Source organism: Engystomops pustulosus, chromosome 2 (genome assembly GCF_040894005.1).
Source record: "Engystomops pustulosus chromosome 2, aEngPut4.maternal, whole genome shotgun sequence".
NCBI classification, from domain to species: domain Eukaryota; kingdom Metazoa; phylum Chordata; class Amphibia; order Anura; family Leptodactylidae; genus Engystomops; species Engystomops pustulosus.
In genome coordinates this window covers 59,571,454-59,587,961 of record NC_092412.1, presented here as the reverse complement: position 1 = coordinate 59,587,961, position 16,508 = coordinate 59,571,454, and the positions used below count along the sequence as shown (strand labels likewise).

General features: G+C 40.3%; 1 protein-coding gene across 3 annotated transcripts in view; it reads right to left on the bottom strand.

Annotated features, from left to right (window-relative positions):
- AVIL (advillin) overlaps nucleotides 1-15,115 on the bottom strand; it is a 42,776-nt gene extending 27,661 nt beyond the window's left edge. Inside the window, exons 1-2 of one of the 3 annotated variants that reach the window (XM_072134816.1) lie at nucleotides 9,084-9,224; nucleotides 8,569-8,709 (exon numbers count right to left, since the gene is read on the bottom strand). The gene's annotated coding sequence lies outside the window, so the exon portion shown is untranslated. Of the gene's footprint in view, nucleotides 1-8,568; nucleotides 8,710-9,083; nucleotides 9,234-14,983 lie in introns of those variants that run through there. The other 2 variants (XM_072134815.1, XM_072134814.1) reach the window with 2 other exon arrangements.
- Nucleotides 15,116-16,508: the final 1,393 nt, after the last annotated feature.

The window sequence follows — 16,508 nt, the reverse complement described above, 5'->3', positions numbered from 1 at the left end:
TACATTTTATTTCATCTTGACAGTGCACTGTTCGAACTTCATGGACCAAACATAGTCCTGAGTATAGGGAAAGGTGCTGCAAAAACAAGGGCACAGTGCCTAAATATTTAATCCAATTCGGCAGAGGTGTTCCACCATCCTTGTATCATATTTCCTTGTATCATATTTCAATCTGATGCCCAGAGTCCCATCCCCGGCACTCTGCTGAGTCCATGAAATCTGGTTGCATGGTACATTGTTTATGGACCGAGCATGAACCTACATGTAATATCCTTTCAGTGGCCCCTATATGGTATATGGAATAAAGATGTGATTATGGAGGGACATACTTCTAGATTTTAGGTAGTAATATTAGACATCGAAGAAGAAGACTTCAGCCAGAGTCTCTATAGAAATCATGTAGAATGTGGATGGCAAAAACAACTATAATAATTTTTATATTCATATATAAATTGGAAGGTTTGTTGAAGTGCAAGGGTTAATGACTGATACGTCTATTCCAACAGTGACTTTATCTCTGCAGAGCAATCCTCATTATAGACTCTGCTGCAGGGAAAACAATAATACAATATCCCACTAACCCTGCTATGTGGGCTATTAACCTCATGTAATTTGACAGATGCATTTCCTCTGCTTGTCAGTGAGATTGTCTTGCAGTGATAATGCTGTATAATGTAGGTTACAATTTTGTCTTGAGCCTCTTACTGTGATTTAAATAAGATGTTATAATTTCTTTTTAAAATGATCTATGGCCCGGAGCTTTGTGCGGTAAGCATTTATCCAATTTCTTTTTTGCACTCAAGGTAATTAGCATAATAATATGGCTGTAAGAGCTATCTTTTCTTGTAATGTGATAGAATATCACTAGGACACAATTTATGATCAATTAATGATCAGTGGGGGGGTCCAACTTCTGGGACCCCAATGGATTCTGATCTGTAGCTCCCCCTTTTTTGTTTTTCCCACCACACAACTATGCAGGATATTGTAACCAACCCTAGCCTACTTAGGGGTTTAGGGGTTTGCCCATGAAAAAAAAAACTAATTTCAATCCCCTAGTGATGTTTACACAATAAAGATCATTTTAAACCCTTCACTCTACAATTTTACTCAGTTTTATTGCTGTTTTAGCTCCTATCACTTAGTGATGGTCAGTGCAAAATTCCAGAGTGTGGGCGGGGACTCTGTAAGCAGACACTTCATGATGCCTCTATAAGATGCTATGAGCGGACAATGTGGTTACATTATCAGGGTACAGGTTTATAAAGAGAGATATATAGAGTCATAGATATAGAAAAAAAGAGAGATGAGACAGATCAGAGATGAGAGATGATGAGATCCATGAGATGCATATTACATATGACATTCTCAACTTTACTACCACAGCCATAACATACACAGCTCTGCTATATACCTACCTCCCCCACCCCTGGATAAAGACCTTATCTGCCTGTAGCTTGTAGCTTTCTCTCCTCACAATGTGTTGTTGTTTGCTGACAGGAAGTGTGTATCTGTGTGAGCTCCTCCTGGAATGAAAGGTGGGGGCTAGAAGGAGAGAGCATAGAAGACCTCAGCTCCACAGTCTCTGACAGAACAACAAGATGGCTGCCAACCCTGAACTCAGAAGATACAGGGTCGGGTCCAGGGGCAACCAAAATTGTGTACACCAGAACTGATAGAGACAGGTTGGAAGTACTGTATATCTGTATTTTTGTTAATAACAGTGTGTTAGAGAGGGAATACCCCTTTAATAGTGAAATACTGCAGTCCCACACAGAGTAGCAGAACTACTGTGCAAAAAGAACACTGCTTGTTGTCATAGGAAGCAGCAGGCAAACTTGTTAGACACATAAAACAATAGTAATAATAATATCCTTTCTGAGCTCCTATAAATCTGATTCAGATTCTTCCTCCTTATCAAATTACTGACGTAAGCGTTGGATTTCACTTTAACAAGAAAAGGCTGCTGGGAAATTTCAATCCTGGAAGCTGCATAATTGAGAATACAAATGTGGACTGGAAAATACATATCTTAATAACTAAACTGTGTATGCAAATTAATCTACTATATAAAGAGTATGTATGTATGTCCATAAAGGAATCTGCACCATCGTGTTTACAATCGCCTAATTTTGCAAAGTAGCTCCCTGTAACTCAGGGAACATCATAAGTTTGTGTTGAAATTATTATCCAGCGCTTTCCAAAATACACTTATTAACCACTATATACAGAAGCCATCGTCTGCTGGCTGTTGTGGCAGTCCAATCATAGCTAAGCTTCTAGCAACCAATCACAGCTCAGTTTGTATTTTGCCATATGTCATTAATATGAGCTCTAAACTTTGATTTAAAAAAATTTGTGCTGCCTTTTCATCTTTATTAGATAGATAGATAGATAGATAGATAGATAGATAGATAGATAGATAGATAGATAGATAGATAGATATAGATAGATAGATAGAGACAGAGAGAGACAGAGAGAGAGACGGGTACATGGATAGACCCATATAGAGATAGATACAGATACGGAGATAGATAGAGATAAATAGGGATACATGGATAGAGACAGAGATAGAGATACAATATTGTATTTTTTTTTGTTAACCCATACTATTTTGTCAAAGCTACAAGACCTGTTTGTTATCCCCGGAAACGCCGGGGGCTACAGCTAGTTCTCTATAAAAACGATACCATAATGGTCAGAGGTGGACAGAAATTTAACAACAGTGTGATGTTTTAGAAGTTACACACTACTGTTCAAACCTCCATATAACACACGGATAACAAATCCCTGCTTAAACTGAACATAACAGAAGACATAAAATATACATCGATGTCAATGGGATTTTTAATTGATACGTTAAACCTCCCTTCTTTACTTTTTTGAATGGTTGTCTGAACTACCGTTTTTGGCAGATTGTCTTCTGAGCTGCTGTGGATGTGTATAGGACATTATAAGTACAAGCAAAAACCGGTTTGGGGTTGTTGCATAGCAAATCAAAAAATATTATATTAATTCAAATATAAACAGTTTTTTTAAAAAAAGCTTAAAAAATCTCTACAGGCCATTTATTTTTGGGACCACATAGTACACATTAAGGGCGACTTCAGACAAATGTATGAAAGCTCACCTGCCCGTAGCCGGGCGTGCATATGTTCGGCACGCTGGAAAGGCAGAGGGGTGACCCCTCCCCTCTCCATAGAGGTGCATGGCGCATGGCCGTGCACACAGGGGAAAGATGGGACATGTTCTATCTTTTTCCCATGTACAGAGAAGTACAGTGCAACACGTGTGTGGCACCGTATCGCTCTGTGCACCTATTGCTGTCTGTGGGGGACGTATGTACGGCCCCCATACATCCATGTGAATGTAGGCTAAGACTGCTATGCTAAACGAAATTGATCTTTAGTTTGCAAACTATTATAGAAGTCTATAATACCCATGTAATTCTACAATAAGTTCACAGATCTCTTTAAACCAGTGTTTAAAGAGATCTCTTACTATGCAAATGAGTAGAGTATTAGTGGTTCACTGAGATTAGGACTGGAGTTTTACTATTGCCGGTATTTTAGTAAGAAAAATGTGTTTGTGCCTAAATTTAAGTCTCAAACTTAGTGATTTATGAAATCTTGGACACCCAGTCATTTGAACAAAGTAGCAATTTTTGGCCTCATTCACACAACCATGTGCTCACCTAGGCCAGAACACAGACATAGCACATTGCCAGGTGGAGAAAGGAGAGTGAGCACCCCTCACCCATCCCCTCTCCTTGTGGAGCCGAGCAACCACACCCTAAATCAGGGCAAAAATAGGAGCTGCTTTATCTATTGCAGTGCAGCCACCCAGTTTGGTCACGGTATAAGAGAAACGCTATGCTCACCACACTGTGACCGGGTGTAATAGACCTCTATGGAGGCCTTAGGCCACATCAAGGCCCCCAATACAGACGTGTATGGGTCCTTATTCTCATTATCAGAGGCTCTCATATGAAACCAAGGTAGCAAAGGGCATATCCATCACTGCCGCTGCCATAAATGCTACTACAGGGCCCATGCCTAACATGCTCCTCATGCAGAAAAAAATCTATAATGGTGGTTGACAGCTCTGTACTCCACTACAAAGAGCAGGAGACAAGCTGATGTTATTACACTGCATTTTGTTATTTAAAGGGAACTTGTCATCAGCAATTGAACTTTTAAACCACTACCAGAATATTGTCAAGCAGCATAACACCTTCTAGTTTTTGTTTCTTTCATTGTCCAGTGTGGTAGCATCATCTAGAAAATCAACTTTAAAGCTGTAAATTAGTTGTATAAAGTCAAGGAGGCGGAGAGTTTAACACTGAAGTCAAGGTGTGTAGCTCTGAAAGCCTCCCCCTCTGTAATATCATGCATCAGACTTCAGGAGATCTGGTTAGGGATGCCTCTTTATGCAGGTTAGTGATGGCTCTTGATCATTTACAATGAAAGGGCTTTCTGAGGAAGAAAGAACTTGACTTTTAGTGTTAAAATCTCCTCCTCCTTGACTTTATACAACCAATTTACATCTCACTTTAAAGTGGATTTTCTGGATGATACCATCACACTGAGTCATGAAAGAAACATGATCTGGAAGGTGTTGAGCTGCTTGACAACATACTAGTAGTGGTTTATTAGGTCATTGTCTGATGAAAGGTTCCCTTTAGGCATCTCAGTACAGCTGCCAGAAGCAAGAGGCGACAGATGATGACGTCACCGCGCCTCATCGTTTTTCAGTATACAGTGTGAAGGGCAGCCTTTAGATTGAAGAACATTATTTACTGGGAGCTATGGGAGACATTACTCAGTGGGGGACATAATTTTAGTGGGGCTATGAGGACATAACTTACTGGAGCTGTGAGGAAATGACATACTGGAGGCTGTGAGGGACATTACTTACTGGGGATTGTGGGAACATTACTAATTGGGGGCTTTCGGAGAATTACTTAGTGGATGCTGTAAGAAACATCAGTTAGTGGGTTATGTGGGGCCATTACTTACTGAGGGATGTTGGCGCATTACTTAACAGAGTCTGTAGAAACATAACTTACTGGGGGCTGAAGCGTTCATAGAGTAGTATTTTCTGATAAAACTTATAATTGATGCTCAGAAAATGGTGGAAAGTGGCTCACCAGATGTGGTTGTGCTACAGTAAGGCACAGATCTAGTTATTCCAGAGTAGGAAAAAACGATTCCAGGATCCAGCTATTCGCAGAATAAAACCGCCTTTATTGTGTTCGTATGGCATCCATCAAGTAAAATACAGGTGACATGGTACAATCATCGTCAACGCGTTTCTAGCACAAACCAGTGCTCTTAATCATGATGGATGCCATACGAACACAATAAAGGCGGTTTTATTCTGCGAATAGCTGGATCCTGGAATCGTTTTTTCCTACTCTGGAATTGTCTTGCCCTGCAGCGGGGTGGATCCGTGCAAGCGGATAAAATTACCGCAGATCAAGGTGAGCTGGAGGAACTCCTTTATCCACAGATCTAGTTATTGCCTTGTTTTAGACACCAATAGGTACTGCCTTCAAAATTGATCATCAGGTCACAGTAGCCACGCTGGACTGGATCACACAAGAATGGGATAGGTTTTGTTTTGTCTGGCGCACTTCGGTAGTAAGTAATGGACGTGGGTTTACAGTCTAAACTGTTTTGTTAGTGTTTTAATATCACAACGTGTTTCAGGGACATAAAGGGTCCCTTTCTCAAGTGCAAGAGAATCCCACAGAAGACGAATTGCTGGAGCCTATGCGGTGGGGTACACAGGGACAGAAGGCAGTGGGGTAGCTCCTTGCAGAGAGAGAGCAGCGGAAAGCAGAGTAATGGGTGAGACAAGGCTCAGGACACTGCTGAATCCTGCAAATGTGGGCAGAAATAGGAGCTGCTCTTTAATTTGTGATGCGTCCGCACAGCTTGGTCCCAGTATGGTGAGACACTGGGGCAGATTTATCAAGCAGTCTGAAAGTCAGAATATTTCCAGTTGCCCATGGCAACCAATCACAGCTCAGCTCACTAGTGCTCATGAATATTTTAAAGGGGAGCTGTGATTGGTTGCCATGGGCAATTGGAAATATTCTGACTTTCAGACACTTGATAAATCTGCCCCACTGTGTACTCACTGCACTGTGACTGTGCATAATGCAAGTTAATGGCTGCCAATGAATACGGCAGTGTGCATGAGGCCTATACTCTTCCTGTTTCCCGGTGATCTGTCTTTGTTGAGAATATTGGGCCTTGTAGTAGTGCTAGGCCTTGTCAACTTGCATAGTCCTTTGTATGTTTGTTTTTTAACACCTTATATGAACGAGGAATGTCAAGAATTGCTTAAGGGATGACGCTGAGTGTTACTAGACAGCACAAAAAAAGAAGACAAGCTTATCACTGGGCACTGCCAAGCAGCCAAAACTGAAATTAATTTAAAATTATATCTTTAAAAAGATCTTTATTTTAAAGTATTCCCATCACATCCATTTCATGGCTTATCTAGAATATAAATGTAGGTTTGGAACCTGCAGTTTAGTTAAGAACAGCAATCCTACAATACACTTGGCCGTCTTTGTGACTCTCGCAGGAATAGGCAGAGAGACGTTTGCAGCTCTAGTTCAGATGTAACCACCTCATTAGGTGGGATTGGGATCTCTGCTCTCAACATAGATATGGACCAAAACTTTTGATGCCATGTCCTGTCTTTGATGGTCTAAAATGTAAAACTGGTATGATAATGAACAAGTTTTTGTCAGCAGGTAGTATTTTCTTTTATAAAACACCAACCATCTATAGATGCCCTATAGATAGGCGATTAATATGTTTTAGCTGGAAACCTAGTTAAAAATGAAGATCTCAAATTCCATCTCCTACTACATAGCAATAAACAGTGGGATGAAAACTTCTAGCAGTTCTCTCTAGTTTACTGTTACCAGAAACATCAGCCCACAATCCATGGAAAGCTTTTTAACATTCACACATTTTTGTGCCTAAGTGCAAATGAGAACAAGAACTGTTGTTGTCTGCCAGGCGGCTGGAAATTTGTGGTTTTGGGGTATTAACTATTTACACAAATGCCTAGCCTGCAAATGCTACACTCAACACAATGGGTGAGATACACTAACAGTAATTTAACAATAAATGTAAATATAAGTATTAGATCACATCTTCCAACTCTAAAAACTGTACCGCATGCTCTCTTTCAGGCAATCAGAGCTTACATTTATACAATTATACACTTAGTATAATCTTAGATTTGAGCTTTGCCAGACGTGCCAGAATTATAAGGAAATTACTCGCACCAAAATTCTAATTTATACCTGCCGAGGGCTAACATAGATTTCAACTATAGGCTCAGTAATATAAATATATAAGTAAATATAGTAAAGCTGATCAAGGCATCTAGATAGATAGATAGATAGATAGATAGATAGATAGAAATTGCAAATTTTTCATGTCCTATTACACTCATTCATTTCACTGTACCAAAACAATAAAAGGGTGTGCTAAATATTTACAGAACAAACTGACTGGCTCTACAGGTTTTCAACCTGTCAATTTATCCTGCAGGTTTTTCTTATGGCTTTTATCCTTTGGAATACTCCCACAAAAAATCCAACATTTTGACAATGTTCAAACCCAGTGCATCTCAATGTAATTAGTGATAAGATATTTCAGAAAAATTACTGACAAAAGTGTTATCCAAAAATGTCTTCTAGATACCAAGTCTGGGACCCTTACCTATCTCCAGAATGGGGTTCTGAGAATAAATAGTGAGGCACTAGCAGACATTCCCTCCATTCACTTCTATGAGAGTCTCAACAAGCAATTAGTAGCAGATGAGATGAATGTGGAGGTGGCAGTACTCTCACTACACAGTCACATGCTTGGATATTTGTGAAAAAAATCATTCCATAAGTCATCCATTCTTCAGATAGATCATAAATGTCTAAATGCTCTCTAATTGGCATTTTGAGACAAATTATGTCATAGAGAATATTACCTCGGGGACCTTCTTTATGAGACAAAGTAAGGTTTGCTGAAGAGATGGTATGACCAGATCTGTCACTGGTCATTCATGGTATGGCTGACTTAGAGAAAACAGCAGAGTCCAGAGGATTTTGCAGCTGGAGTGAATAATCAATGTTCTGTCGATGGGGTATCACCTATCCTTGGGAAAGGTAATCAATTTGATGTTGGCAGTGGTTTGATACTCGACAACCCTTACAAATTGGATGTCTAAACTGGTAAGCACCATTCCTCACATGGCACATGTGTTCAATCCAATGCAATACCAAGCCCAGCCACTTTATTATATAAAGCTTTGTGCTTGGTAGGAAGTTAAGAGGCTGCAGTATTGGGCTAAGTGCTGTGGTCTCTTCAATGCATTGATCCCATACAACAGTTTATTTCACAATATGAAGCCCAAAAAGATGGAGAATTAGGGATGATAAATGTTCAAAAAGCAAAGAAAAAGGGGAAAATATAAAATAATATGATGTCAGATACCTACAGATTTTGCCCAACATCTTCCCCAATTTAGAATATGCTAAATTACCTCTCTCAGACTCGACCACACCAATATTTCTAGGATACCGCATCTGGTTATGTTTAAGTGTAGCCAAAACATCAAAAGAAAGGGATTTCATTTCCCAAATCACATCATTGTTCCAGCACATGACATCTGATTCCACTATAGCTGCCAATGACAATTAGAAATATATTCACAAATAGACAAGCCATTACAGGGGCCTCAGATGACTCTGCTTTTCTTCATGTAATTAGGCGATTGCTGTCAGCTTCCTAGGTTCTGGTCCAAGCATGTGAAACTTTGTCACCAGTCATGCAAACAGATCATGAAAAATACATCCATAATGGCCCGCAGATACCTTTATATAGACATTGTTATGGTCAATAATAGAAACACAAACTACTTCTGATACAATGGAAAAAATAATCTTACGTCATCAATAGCATATAAGAAACATTCTGATATAAGGCTACAATACTAAGTCATAGGTTATACAGTAAAATCCTATGAATGGGACAGATGATAGTGAGATGAGCACTTACCAGAGCCAAGCACAAGTCAGCCTTTCCTTCCAAGATACAGTCCAGTCTGGTATCTTGTGTACAGTCCTAACAATGCCAGCAGAGGCAGAGAGCTACGCTGCCCATTAAATGTCACACCCAAAGCCACGTGGAAAGCCCTGCATTTACAGCCAGGGAGGGCTGTGTGGTGAGCTTCTGGCATATGAAATTATATACTGCATAAAGACAAGCAGGGATAAAGCCGTAGCCAAGCCCCTATGGCAGCAGTTATTATACTGGGATCCTGTAATCTTAGATCTCCCTCCTAGTAATTTTGCATGATGTAGGTTAATATCCGAGCTATGAGGAATTGCTGAATTATTCTGAGTGTGTGTCATATTACCGTCTTCAGGTTTTCACTTTGTCTATAGCTTACGTAAAGCACATAGAACACTTTTTTATATCATCCTGACTATGTCAACCCTCCTACACATGTACATGCCGCTAACATATAATCCTACATTTATACCGCTTAACTTTTAAATACAATATGGTGCAGGTGGTAGAGGCCACCAACTATTAATAGTTAAATTCTTTATTAAAGAGATTTTTCACTAACAAAAATTATTTCTTACTAATGGATTATGGGATGTCTCCAAAGCGTATGATTCTGACAATAAATGGGGAGGGAACCAAAATTCCTCATGTTATTGGAGCAAAAATGTATACCCGGATGGGGCTACTGCAAGATTGACACACCCTTTTTCATGATTGCTGGGGGTCCAAAAAGTCAGAGTTAAAGCAGTAAAAACACTTTTAGGTACAGCACTACCTGAGCCAAAGAGTAGAACTATACAACTAATGGGTAAAATGTACAATGCACAGTGGGTATGGAAAGTATTCAGCCCCCATTACATTTTCGACTCTTTGCTTCATTGCAGCCATCTGGTAAGATCAAAAACAGTATTTTTTTTTTTTGCTCATTAATGTACAATCTGCACCTCATCCTGACAGAAAAAAAAACAGAAATGTAGAAATTTTGCTAAGAAAAACTAAAATATCACATGGTCATAACTATTGAGACCCTTTGCTCAGTATTGAGTAGAAACAGGTTTTGCGCTATTAGAGCCATGAGTCACCTTGGGAATAATGCAAGTTTCTCACATCTGGATTTGGGGATCTGCTGCCATTCTTCCTTGCAGATCCTCTCCAGTTCCCTCAGGTTGGATGGTGAACGTTGTTGGACAGACATTTTCATGTCTCTCCAGAGATGCTCAATTGGGTTTAGGTCAGGACTCTGGCCGGGACATTTAAGAATGGTCACAGAGTTGTTTTAGCTTGTTGGAAGGTGAACCTTCGGCCCAGTCTGAGGTCCAGAGCACTCTGGAAGAAGTTTTCATCCAGGGTATTGCTGTACTTGGTCACAATCAACTTCCTTCATTTTAACCAGTCGTCCTGTCTCTTGGCAGGTGATGAGCAGTGCCTGGTTTTCTCCACACATACCGCTTAGAATTAACACCAAAAGGTTCAATCTTCGTCTCATCAGACCAGATAATCTTATTTCTCATAGTCTGGGAGTCCTTAATGTGTTTTTTTTTTTGCCCAATGTAAGCAGCTTTCATATGTCTTGCACTGAGGAGAGGCTTCTGTCGGCACACTCTGCCATAAAGCCCCAACTGGTGGAGGGCTGCAGTGATAGTTGACTTTGTGGAACTTTCTCCCATCTCCCTACTGCATCTCTCGAGCCCAGCCACAGTAATCTTGGGGTTCTTCTTCACCTCTCTCACAAAGGCTCTTCTTCCACAATTGCTTAGTTTGGGAGAACAGGAGGCCACAATATGAGGAGGATGGAGTCCAAAACATCTTCCATTTTAAGATTATAGAGGCCATTGTGCTCATAGGAACCTTGAGTGCGGCAGAGATTCCTTTGTAACCTTGGCCAGATCTGTGCCTTGCCACAATTCTGTTTATGAGCTCCTTGGGCAGTTCCTTACACCTCATGATTCTCATGTGCTCTCACATGCACTGTGAGCTGTGAGGTCTTATATGTACAGGTGTGTGCCTTTCCTAATCGAATCCAATAAGTTTAATTAAACACAGCAGGACTCTAATGAAAGAGCATAACCTGCCTGTCTCTCAGTTACTCTCCCTGTCTGTCACTCACTCTGCCCATCTGTCTCTCTGTCACTCACTCTCCTCGCCTGTCTCTCACTCACACTCACTGGCTGCCTCTCTGTCACTCACTCACACTTGATAGATGTCTCTTTGTCACTCACTCTCCCTGCCTGTCTCACTCTCCCCACCTGTCTCTATGTCACTTACTCTCCCTGTCTCTCTCTCCGTCACTCACTCTCCCCATCTGTCTCTCTGTCACTTACTCTCCTCACCTGTCTCTCACTCACACTCACTGGCTGCCTCTCTGTCACTCACACTCGATAGCTGTCTCTTTGTCACTGACTCTCCCTGCCTGTCTCACTCTCCCCACCCGTCTCTATGTCACTCACTCTCCCTGTCTGTCTCTCCATCACTCACTCTCCCAGTCTGTCTCTCTGTCATTCACTTTCCCCATCTGTTTCTCTGCCACTCACTCTCCTGGTCTGACTCTCTGTCACTCAATCTCCCTGTCTGTCTCTCTATACCTGGCTGTCTCTATCCCTATCCATCTAAGGCTGCATTCACACACATGTATGGGGGACGTATATACGGCCGAAGTATATACGGCCGATATACGTCCCCCATACACTTCTATGGGCTGACGGCATCGTACGGGAGAGGTACGGTGCTGCACATGTGTGGCACCATACCGCTCCATAGCCCGGAAAAAGATAGGACATGTTTCGGTACGGTGCGACGGGCACACGGCAGTGTGCTTGTAGCCTTACCTCACACATAAGCTGTATTATAATCATTGCCTATAGTAACCAATCAAAGCTCAGAGCCCATATTAATGACCTCTGGCAAAATAGAAGCTGAGCTGTGATTGGTTAATGGCTCCTGTGTATTACTTCACATCTTTCACCTAATGCTGTGTTCACATGGTGCGTTAATAGAGGCATTTTAAAAATGCATCACAATAGCTGAGAAGAGGAAATTTGCCTAATTACATTGCTGTCAACATTGCATTTACAAAGTGTGTGTGTTCATGCAATGTTAACACATGCATTAATGTTTTGTTAGAACATACATTTGTTAACACATTTAAAAACAAATGCGTTAACACAAACAAAATGCAATGCATGAGCGCAGGCTCAGCTGTGTCATACTCATTACCTATAGTAACTTATCAAAGGTCAGAGCTCATATTAATGACCTGTGGCAAAATAGAAGCTGAGCTGTGATTGGCTACTTATTGCCATAGAAGACAATGGTTCCTGTATATGGTGGTTATTGTATTACCTCATATTACCTCACATATAACTTCACATGTTACCTCACACCTAAGCTGAATTATACTCATTTGGGCATATTTATCAGGGCCCCTGCGCCACTTCAGCTTATTGCTAGCACTTGTGATTATTGCCACCTTCACGCGGGGGGACGCAGCTGGCCGAGCATTACTGTCCCTGCTCCATGTGAAAAAGTTGCTGGCTGTGTTTATTTCTATGCAAGACCCGGCCAAAAAAGCGTCCATAACGTCCATGCGTCAGCAACAGGTTTGAGAGTGTGCTACTACTTTTATCAGCCTAAGATTGATCACCACAGGTTCCTCCATATCAATGTGACACAGGAGCCCAATATTGTGTGTCAACCATAGAGTTTCCCAATTAGGGATATGGTTTTGCATCTAAAAAGATATTTTTGTTCGTTTTTGATTGGAAGCCAGTTTGGTCACATGAAGGACACCTCTTCCTACACAAACCTCATTGCATTTCATTTGGGTCTGACTTATGTCATGGTGTTAAATGCTTTTGTAGGAGTTCAAATGCTATATTGTGCTATTCTTCTGAGAAATACCTATGGAGGTTCAGATTAAAGCAGTATTTTGTTAAAATGTATAACTGATAGCATACTTGGTGGCAAGGGCTTAACTAGGAGAGACAGGGCCCCAACTTCTGAATGGGGCCCCCTTCCCATATACATACTACACTCATCTATATACACACATATTTATATACATAAAAATACACTTCGTCACATCACACATATAGACATAGACACATCACATACACACACACATACAGTGCCATATACAGACTTACAGCATATATACACAAATACAGTAAATATACATCCTATACACATACATATACAGCATATACACCATATACACACACACGCATATAAACAGCATATACACATCACATATACGCTGTGATGTGCATAGTTTTGCCCTTGCTTGGGGGTTCTCTGTTGGAACATTAGTTACGAGAGGATACATTGGCTCTAAAAGACAGAGAAACACTGATCTAGAGTAGGCCTTTAAATTAAACAACTATAGTTCTCCTTGGAAAAACATCTGAGAATTTGCCCATGTTGGAGGGAATCGGGATTCAGAGAAGAAAGACAAGTCCAATCAAAGGTCAGAGGAGGTGCAAACAAAGCAATGTAACGAGAATACCTTTAATGATTTCATTTCGTATCAAGCAGAATATGAATCTTCACACATTTCTGAATGCTTGCTGTTCTTAAATACATAAGATTTCAGTCTAAATATGTTTTTTATGTCAATGAGTGTGAAGAGTATATTTTAAGGATGGTTCTTCTCTGAACATTTCATATTTAAGTAACTGCAGTAGACTTTGCAGTTGCCTTTTTGAATTCATTTCTACATAGAATACAGTTATTTATACAAAATATCACCAAACTCTTTGAGGCAACTCTTGAAAATCAAATGTGGACTTGAGATTTCAGTGTGAACACAGTCTCTCATGTTCACAGGTTAGTAATGCTAAATACTGAGTTTTGACCGTCTTCATCTCATAATAGGGGTCATTTACTAAGGGCCCGATTCACGGTTTCCCGGCGTGTTACCCGAATATTTCCGATTTGCGCCTATTGTACCTGAATTGCCCCGGGATTTTGGCGCACGCGATCGTATTGTGGCGCATCGGCGCCGGCATGCGCGCAACGGAAATCGGGGGGCGTGGCTGAACAAAAACCCGACGTATTCGGAAAAACCGCCGCATTTAAGAACGGAAAATGTGTCGCTCGGGACGCGCTTACCTGCACTCAGCCGGCCTCGGTGAATTCCGGCGTGTTCAGATGCTTTTCAGCGCAGCAATGGACCGGGTAAGTAAATCTGCCCCAATATGTTTTTAGTGATCTGCGAGGGACAAAACTAAAGCATACTTTGGAAGAAAGAAGGTAACTGTTATTTTAACTTTTTATAATATTGACTGGTAAGAGCCAACCATGGCTGTTGGGTTTAGAATACAACACTTCCATTACCACCAGAAGAGACACACACTGGAAACTGTTTAGGTTTTACACAACCAGATGACATGTATGAGACCCTCCTCAACTCTCCCCTCACAGCAGATGTCATCATAACCAATCCCTTTGTTCTCAGGAGATCGGCCAATTCTGCATATTGTCCTCTTAAGCATGCATGAGAGTTTAGATGGTTTGTTTTATATATATATATATATATATATATATATATAAGTTCTAGAATGTTTACAGACTATTCTATTCTTCTCCTAAAAATACAACAGAAAAGTTCTAGTTAGAGGGTAATAGCTATGTTAACTACTTTTTAACAAACAGGACCGTATCAAAGCCTTCTATTGATTCACATTTGAAATTTTTCCTCTACACATAGCTATCAAGGACAGATGACATCCATTGGCATCCTCCAACATATAGTAGCCAAGCACAAATCACACATTTACTGTCCAATACCGCTTCGTCATGAAAAGTGAATGTACATAGACCAGTACAATTGATTAATGCTGGATCTACACAAGTCATATAGATGAGCTATAGTGATACATGTGTCTCACCTTATAACCTGAAGTTAACCCCTGCCACGCACTTCACCAGAAAAACAAAAAAGTAGAAAGCATAGAAAATAGAAGGAGCTTTTCTCAGGAATCAAGTGCTTCAGCTTGTGCAGACAGGGTGGCTATTCTCCTCCAGTACATCTCATTTGCCTGTATTTCCATTGTCATATCTCTTACCAGGTCCTGCGCCAATCACAGTTCTGATGACCAACCCATTCAGAATACACAAATGAGATGGAAATGATCTGTTTGTCAGTATTCAAACCACTAGTATACAGAGGTCTAGTATACTATTTGCTACCAGGCTGCTTTCACATTTCCTACTGTGATTGATTTTTTTTAAGTGCACTTTTTAGCTGATCAATAATTAATTGTAATGAATCTGTTGTGGAAATGACCAGCAGCTCTTTTGGGGAGGGTCATTACTTTTGTTATGAGGACATTGTAAACATGAACAGTTCTCACTTTTACAATGGCAAGCATACAACAATATCAGTATTGATATATAAACTAATTCTTTTTTTTTGATCAAATACATTTTTTATTAAAAACCAAACAGTACTTTTCCATTTTTTGCATTTAAACAACATATACATCACAGCAAAAACACCCCAAACCCCTCTCCCACCCCCTCCCTATCCCTGCTTGGTGGGTGAATTGTCCATGCCTCAGTGTAAACCTTGTGATCGTATATAGTTCATGACAGATGATGTTCTTCCATCCATGATATCCTTAGTCCTTGTAGACTACATAAACAGCCCCGTAAAGCTTACAACATATATATACGGTGTATATACACATCTATTGTGTATATACAGTGAATATACGCATCTACTGTGTATATACAGTGAATATACGCATCTACTGTGTAGATATGCATCTACTGTGTATATGTGCATCTGTGTATATACTGTGTATATGTGTATATACTGTGTATATGTGTATATACTGTGTATATGTGCATCTACTGTGTATATACTGTGTATATGTGCATCTACTGTGTATATACTGTGTATATGTGCATCTACTGTGCATACTGCCCGTGTGCTGGAGAGGAGGAGGAGGTGACCTCTCCTCCCTCAATAGAAAAGAGCCACGCACGACCGCACAATCACAAAAAGATAGAGCATGCTCTATCTTTTTGTGGTGTACAGCGCGGATCGGCCCGCCATTGCCCTCTATGGGGATGTACATGCGCCCGCAAATTTTCGTCTAAGTAAATGAGCCCTAAATATGTATATACTGTGTATATATGTGTATATATGCATATACTGTGTATATATATATATACATACTGTGTATATGTGTATATATGAATCTACTGTGTATATATGTATATGCTGTGTATATATACATATACTGTGGATATATGCATAGACGCATATACTCTATTTATACACGCATAAATTTATATAAGCATATACACTCACCGGCCACTTTATTAGTTACACCTGTCCAACTGCTCGGTAAGACTTAATTTCTAATCAGCCAATCAAGTTGCGGCAACTCAGTGCATTTAGGCATG